General features: G+C 42.2%; 1 pseudogene; it reads right to left on the reverse strand.

Moving 5' to 3' along the window:
- Positions 1-3,219: 3,219 nt before the first annotated feature.
- LOC109929455 lies at positions 3,220-6,581 on the reverse strand (annotated as a pseudogene).
- Positions 6,582-6,821: the final 240 nt, after the last annotated feature.

Raw genomic sequence — 6,821 nt, forward strand, 5'->3', positions numbered from 1 at the left:
CTAGGGCTTTTCTCTTTAGTATGACGATGGATGAGAGGTGACTTGATAGAGGTGTACAAAATGATCAGAGGTATAGATAGAGTGGACAGCCAGAGACTTTTTCCTAGGGTGGAGGTAGCTATTACGAGGGGGCATAGTTTTAACGTGAGTGGAGGTAGATATAGGGGAGACACCAGAGGTAGGTTCTTTACTCAGAGAGTGGTAGGGGCATGGAATGCATTGCCGGAGAGGGTAGTGGAGTCGGCCTCGTTAGGGGCATTTAAGCCGCTATTAGATAGGCATATGGATGATAGTATAAGGTAGGGGTGGAGGTTAGATAGACCTTAGGTTTAGGGTAAAAGTTCAGCACAACATCGTGGACCGAAGGGCCTGTTCTGTCCTGTACTGTTCTATGTTCTATGTTCTATGACTCCTTGATGAAGATTGCCAAATTTTTCCTAATCCAGAAGCTCCTCCTTCTGTTCCTCTATACCAGCTATCCCTGCAGTGCTGCAGAATCCTAGCAATTCCAGAGCAGCCTCACACTGACCGTGCTTCCATTACTTTGGGCTGTCAACAAAAGATAATATTGCAGCCACACTTCAATTTTGCAATTCTTATCTGGACAGGAAGCAGAAACCAAACCAGCGCTGCTTAGTTTCATTTTCTCAATTTAGCTTCTATGACGTATTAACATAAGAAACAAAACAAAGAATGCACAAAGATTCCAGCTCCATGATCCTTTGTTCCACTGACACCAGACATTTTAAGCAAATAAAATATTGTTTTGAAGATGCAAAATCAAGTTGAAGTTAGGAAAGGAATTCAGCATGTTTCCATCTGATCTGTGTTATGAGGTAGAATCATTAGAATTTCATTAGTACTTAAATTTACATCTAGATGATTGAACAATGAGTTTATTTTCTGAAATAAGCCAGCAATCATTATAGAGAAGTTGAATGACATCGAGCTGGGATTGTTATTTTGATTTGTACTTGGGATGCAAGCATCATTGGCGAGGCCAACATTTATAGTTCCTCTGAATTCCCTTTATGGTGGTGATGATATAACACCCTCTTTATCTGCTATGTGCTGTAGTTACACCCATAGTGCTGCTAAGAAGGATGTTCCAGGATTTTGACATGGCAACTGCAAAAGAGTGGCAATATAGTTTTAAGTTAGTGTGACTTCAAGAGGCCATGGTACTCCAATGTGATTGATGCCATTATCCTTCTGGTTAAGACAGATTGCAGGATTGAAGGGGATTATTGAAGAAGCCTTGATGTATTATTTCCCGACATGTTGAATGCAGTACACCCTGTGTACTAGTGGCAGAAGGTGTGAAGGTTGAAACTGTTAGATGGAGCGCCCAACAAGAAGGATGCTTTATCCCAAATGTTCAGAGCATTATTCGGAGCACTCATCTAGGCTGGAGAGTATTCCTGACTTGTGCCTCGCAGATGGTGGACAGAATGTGGGGAGTCAGGAGGTGAATTAATTGCCACTGTAGTCATAAAATTTCTACGGCTGGTCGAGTTAAGTTTCCTCATCAATTCTAACTCACCAGATATGTTAGTAGTGGGGAATTCAGTGATGGTAATGCCATTGAATATCAAAGGGACATAATTAGATGCTTTCTTGTTGGGCATGGTATTTGTGTTTATGTTATTTGCCATACGTTAGTATAAACAAAGAACATACAAGTTCAGAACAGAAGCAGGCCGTTCAGTTCTTTTTGCCTGCTTCACCATTTATGATTGATCTGATTAGAGCCTCAGATCCCGTAACACTATATTCAATTTTTTTTTCCCCATTGTTTGAGAAGTTAGGTAATCTTTGGGTCTTTCCAAGAATTGTGTGTGTATATCCCACCTAAAATCAATCTCTATCTCCCTCTCAGGAACAGTCTGCATTTCTCTATGTCCCTCCCAGGGCCAGTCTGGATCTCCCTTCCACCATCCCAAGAACAGGTTGTATCCTCCATCCACACCCAGCACTCTCCCCATACCACTCTTCCAGGAACAGATTGTATCTCCCTCCCAGGAGCAGGCTATATCTCCCCATCGCACCCCGCCCCACCACCACTGCCTCCCCGTTCCTGCTTTACCCTTCACCCAGATAGCGACAGTCTGAAGAAAGTGGCCTTTCCCCGGGGATAGTCCAAGTTGCTCTGTGTCGGTCAATGAGGGCCTCAGATGGTTTTGCTGAAGGGTTGATGAAGCTGACAACTTCCAGGACAGGGAGACTCCCGGTGACAGAGACTGAGATCTGAGTGAATGCTCTGGAGGGGAGTCCCATCATCCATCAGCAAATCCTCAAAGACACAAAATCGAGCTGTTGGTTGATTTGAAGGATCTTCAGTGACTGTTGGCCTTGTCCTAACTGTCACGTTGGGGAACCCCAATGGGGATCGTTTCTGTGAAAAAGCAACAGTGAAAGGTTGGGAGGCAGATGGGTTTTATTACAGTCTCTGGGGAGAGGATTGAATATTGTTATTACACCATCAGTACCATCGAAAGAAGATCAGTCACATGCTCAGACTGCGCTGCTTCAGCTGTGATCCAGACTACACTAGAACTCAATCAGGATGAGTTTAGATCGAGCCACTTGGTGGAAACAGGGTGAAGCTGCTCACCTGAAGTGTGTCGGTTCCTCAATAACATCCACAGCCTGGGGTTTGGAGAAATCCATAAGCCCTGACTGTAATGTTAACTCTGTGCTGAGTGGGGAAACTGTTTTAGTTTTTCCCACAGGCTGAAGCAGCTCTGAAGATCTTGAGAGGGCAAAGTATTGTACATTTTTTGGACCAGGAGGTCTGGTCCCAACTTTAAAGGTTTAAGGCTCCACTGTCATAGAACCTACACTTTCCCCTTTCTAATCGATGGAACCTTGCCAAAACTTCCTTCAGTCCATTAACTTGGTTTGAAGCACCCCAACCCTGATTTTTGTAACGAATGGTATGTTTTGAACTCCCCTCATCACACACTCCCAAAAATCACTCTTGAGTCATATTCATTATTGTTTTTGAGTTAGCTTCTCAAATTCAGAACAATGATTGTATTTGTATCAAGTTAACTTGACTCAAATTCCAAAACAACTGTAGTTTTGTTTCTCCCCATATTTGACTAAATCTCTAAAGATACAGAAATAGAAATAGAAATACCTGGTTAAATTCTGTATGAGCAATATTCTGTGAAGAAGCAGCAGGATTTTGAATATTTTTTAGCAGGAATTATTATTTTAAAATTATACAATCATGCATAAAATGTCAGTTTTAAAGGAAATGCCAAAAAGGGTCCCCAACAAAAGCTCTGAGAAAATATTCATCCATCTTTCAAATATGTTTGCTTAGCAAGTCATTGATGATCCCAGTAGAAAGGTGTAATTCAATAACAGTAGATCACTATTCTTCACTGAAAAGTTCTTTGAGTTTGATCTTAGCAAAGCATTTAGTAATTCCAGACTTCTCCCCATCCAGCAGATACATGACCCCAAGAATGCACAAAGCCTTAATGTCGCCTGGGTTATTTTGAAGTAGTCTGTTTGCTATCTTCTCCAAGTTGGTGCGACAGAGTTTTTGTTGTTTTGAGTTTCCTTTGATAGAAAATCCTTCCAGAAAATGTGTGATAGCATTTTGTTCTGATCTTTTCTGATACAGTTCAAATAGCCCAGCCTTGTAATATACGTACTGCTTACTTTCTGGATGACCATATTTCAATTTCAGTAGATTACTGTAGATCTCTTCAGCTTCATGAATTTCTTCATTCATTATAAAGATCTCGGCAAGGTCCAGTTTTGCCACCGCAAATGATGGTTTGAGCGCAACTGCCTCTCCAAAATAGTACTTGCATTGTTTGATTAATGTAGCCTTCTCTTGAGAGGCAGGATCATGAGGCACATTGCTGCCTGGAAATGTGCCCAGTGCTTTTAGTTTGCTTTTGTAACATGACCCATTTGGTGATATAAAAACGATGAGTTTGGTGTAATTTCTAATGCTTTCGCTAACAGTTCGACAGCATTTTTAACATCTCCTTCTCTTCTGTAAAATTTTGCTGCATAACGAAGCACATATGGATGACCAGGGGACTTCTGCAATGCTTGCTCAACTAATGTGAATGCTTTCTCCCTGTGACTGAACTCTTGTAGTTTTAAAGCTAACAGCACTATGGCTTCAGCATGATCAGGGTCAAGCTCCAGCACAAGTGTAAACTGTTCCATTGACTGAGTGGGTTCATGACCCGCTGGGGTCCCAGAACATGCTTCCAGACAAGACAGAACAATGGCGTAACCAAAATTCCACTCAATGTTGTCAGGATCCTTCTCCAGGGCCTTTTTAAAACATTCCTTTGCCTCTTCATAATATTGAGCACCAGAAGTCAACAGTGACCAACCCTTCTCCCCTTCAACCTCGGGCATCATTGCTGGAAACCGAGAGGCTTCAGGGAATAGGTTACAGACCGTCTCCAGCTTGTCGAGGTAGAGCCTCTTCCAGTCGGTCCATGTGATAATAAACCCAAGCATAGTTTCCATAGGTGACAATGATTCTTTTTTCAAATTCATCTTTATGATTCTCCTTCAGAATCTTTTCAGCTTCCTTTAAATTCTGAATTGCCTTTTCACAGTTTCCTTGCAGACAGTTTATAAAAGCAAGATGGTTGTAAGACCTGGCTTCATATTTTACAGCAAGCAGTATTGAGTCTTCTAATCTTTGTTTCAGATCATCCAAGTCGATGGTTTCTTTCTGTGGAGTCCAAGTGAAGTGGCATTGAAGCTGATCGAGCTTCACTTCCAATGACTCCTCCTGTGTGTCTCTGCAGGAGAATAAAATCTTTTACAATCTATATCTGAAGCTGCAACTTGCGTATTTTAATTTGATCCTTTGAATTAATTCTTACCTTGGCCTTTGTTAACATTAGATGACAGATTAAGGATATTTATGAATATCTTAATATTAAATCAATCAAAAGGATTTCATTTATTTTCCATTACTTGTCTCTGCTGGTGTCTCTCAATACTGAAACTACAAATGATTTTTTGTCAATGTCAATTGTGTAATGTATTTTGTTTATAAACTTTCACAATGGGCAAGATTTTAACTCACTCAAAAACCATATAGCTGCATCACTGTATCCCAAACCTTTCGGCTCAGACACCGCTATTTAGATTTGCCATCTTTTTGTATATTTCAACAGGAACTTTCTTCTTAAACTAACCTTGTCATGGCCATTCTTTTGGAAATGTCACAATCTGAAATGGTTCTATCATGGCAAATAACAATTGATGCCATGTTTTGGATCACGGGTTGGAAACCGTGCCTACAATTTGCCTCGGTATTTGCTGTATTCTCATTGGTTCCTTTGAAAATAAAAATCATCCAGCTAAATTTTTAAACAACACAATAAAGAAGTGTTTGGGTCAATGTCTAGTGGAGACATTTGTTAGCTGTCGGATACATCACTGGACGCCTCTCCCCAGTCCAGAGAGCTATTCACTCAGCTGTTCCTCTTCACAGCTCTCCTTCCCACCACTCACCCACTCACTCAACAGCACCCTCTTCTTTGTACCTTGGTGGGGCAACTCCAGCAGGGTGATAGCCTTGTGGAGGTAGGCCTTGCCTAACCAGCATTGTGCTGATCTGCTGATAAGTCAAGGTGCCACCTCTCCAGCTGGCACAGGTTTTGCCCAGCAGCTGCTGCCCTCATAGCCATGGCCATGGTGGTACCCAGGCTGTCATTCACCCTCCTGCTGCTCACTGCTCCTCCTATTAAAAGTTGTTTCTCTCTCACTGGTGCAGCTAAATGACACAAAAGCATTTCCATCCCCACCTGGCATCAGATCACACACCCACATTGCAAGACTCCAATCTCATTAGACGATTAGAATTGGACCATCATCCCAAACAGTATCAAGGATGAGGCATTGGTATATAGAGCCTTAGGGGCATCCAGCTGCCCCCCCATGAATTCTCCCTTTCACCTGCAGCAAGCTCTGCACCTCGTCCTGCAGCCCTGCTCTCTCCAATGCGTTCCCTTTCGTTGGAGAAGCTAGGGTGTCTATCAGACTACACCATTCACACCTATGAGAAACCTACCAGGACAATTTGAACTCAGAGTACAACAGACAGCCCCATTTTTGCAGGAGCAAGGTCGGTTGACTGCGGTATGATTTTGCTGTGTCAAAATCCTGGAACTCCCTCCTGAAAGGCATTGTGAGTGTATCTATATCAAATAAATCAATGGTTCAAGAAGGCAGCTCACCACCACCTTGTCAAGGGCAATTAGAGATGTACAATAAATGCTGGCCCAGCTAGGGAATTCCACATTGTCTCTGTTTTATGTCCCTGCTGAAAGCCAGCACCTCAGACAGAGTTGAACTCCCTCAGTACTACATTGAGAAAAGGCCTGGATTATGTGATCAGTTCGCTATAGTATTAGTTGAGCCCACATCATAATGACTCAGAGAGAGGAGAGATAGCACCGATAGCACTGATAGCTGTGAGCTTCAGCTGAGTATACTGTGCCCAGTATGGACGCATGAATATCTCACTTACCCCATGGTGATCTGAGTGAATACGCCTGCTGCTTGTTTACTTTTCCTTCTGCTTTCTGAGGAGCAGGATGATCATAATGAAGGGTGCTTAATCTCCAAAGATATATATGCAAACATATACACACCAGCCACACCCTTCACATTATTCAGAATCAGGTGATCTTTACTGAAGTGAACAAATGAAAGGAAACTAAAACTGTAAGGTGATTCAGTAGTTGTAGAAACACAATGTCACTAAGACACAAGGTTCTTCCCCTGGTTACTGTTTATTACGAATGAGGATTGACAGAGCA

Source organism: Rhincodon typus, chromosome 20 (assembly GCF_021869965.1).
Source record: "Rhincodon typus isolate 14 chromosome 20, sRhiTyp1.1, whole genome shotgun sequence".
Lineage (NCBI taxonomy): Eukaryota > Metazoa > Chordata > Chondrichthyes > Orectolobiformes > Rhincodontidae > Rhincodon > Rhincodon typus.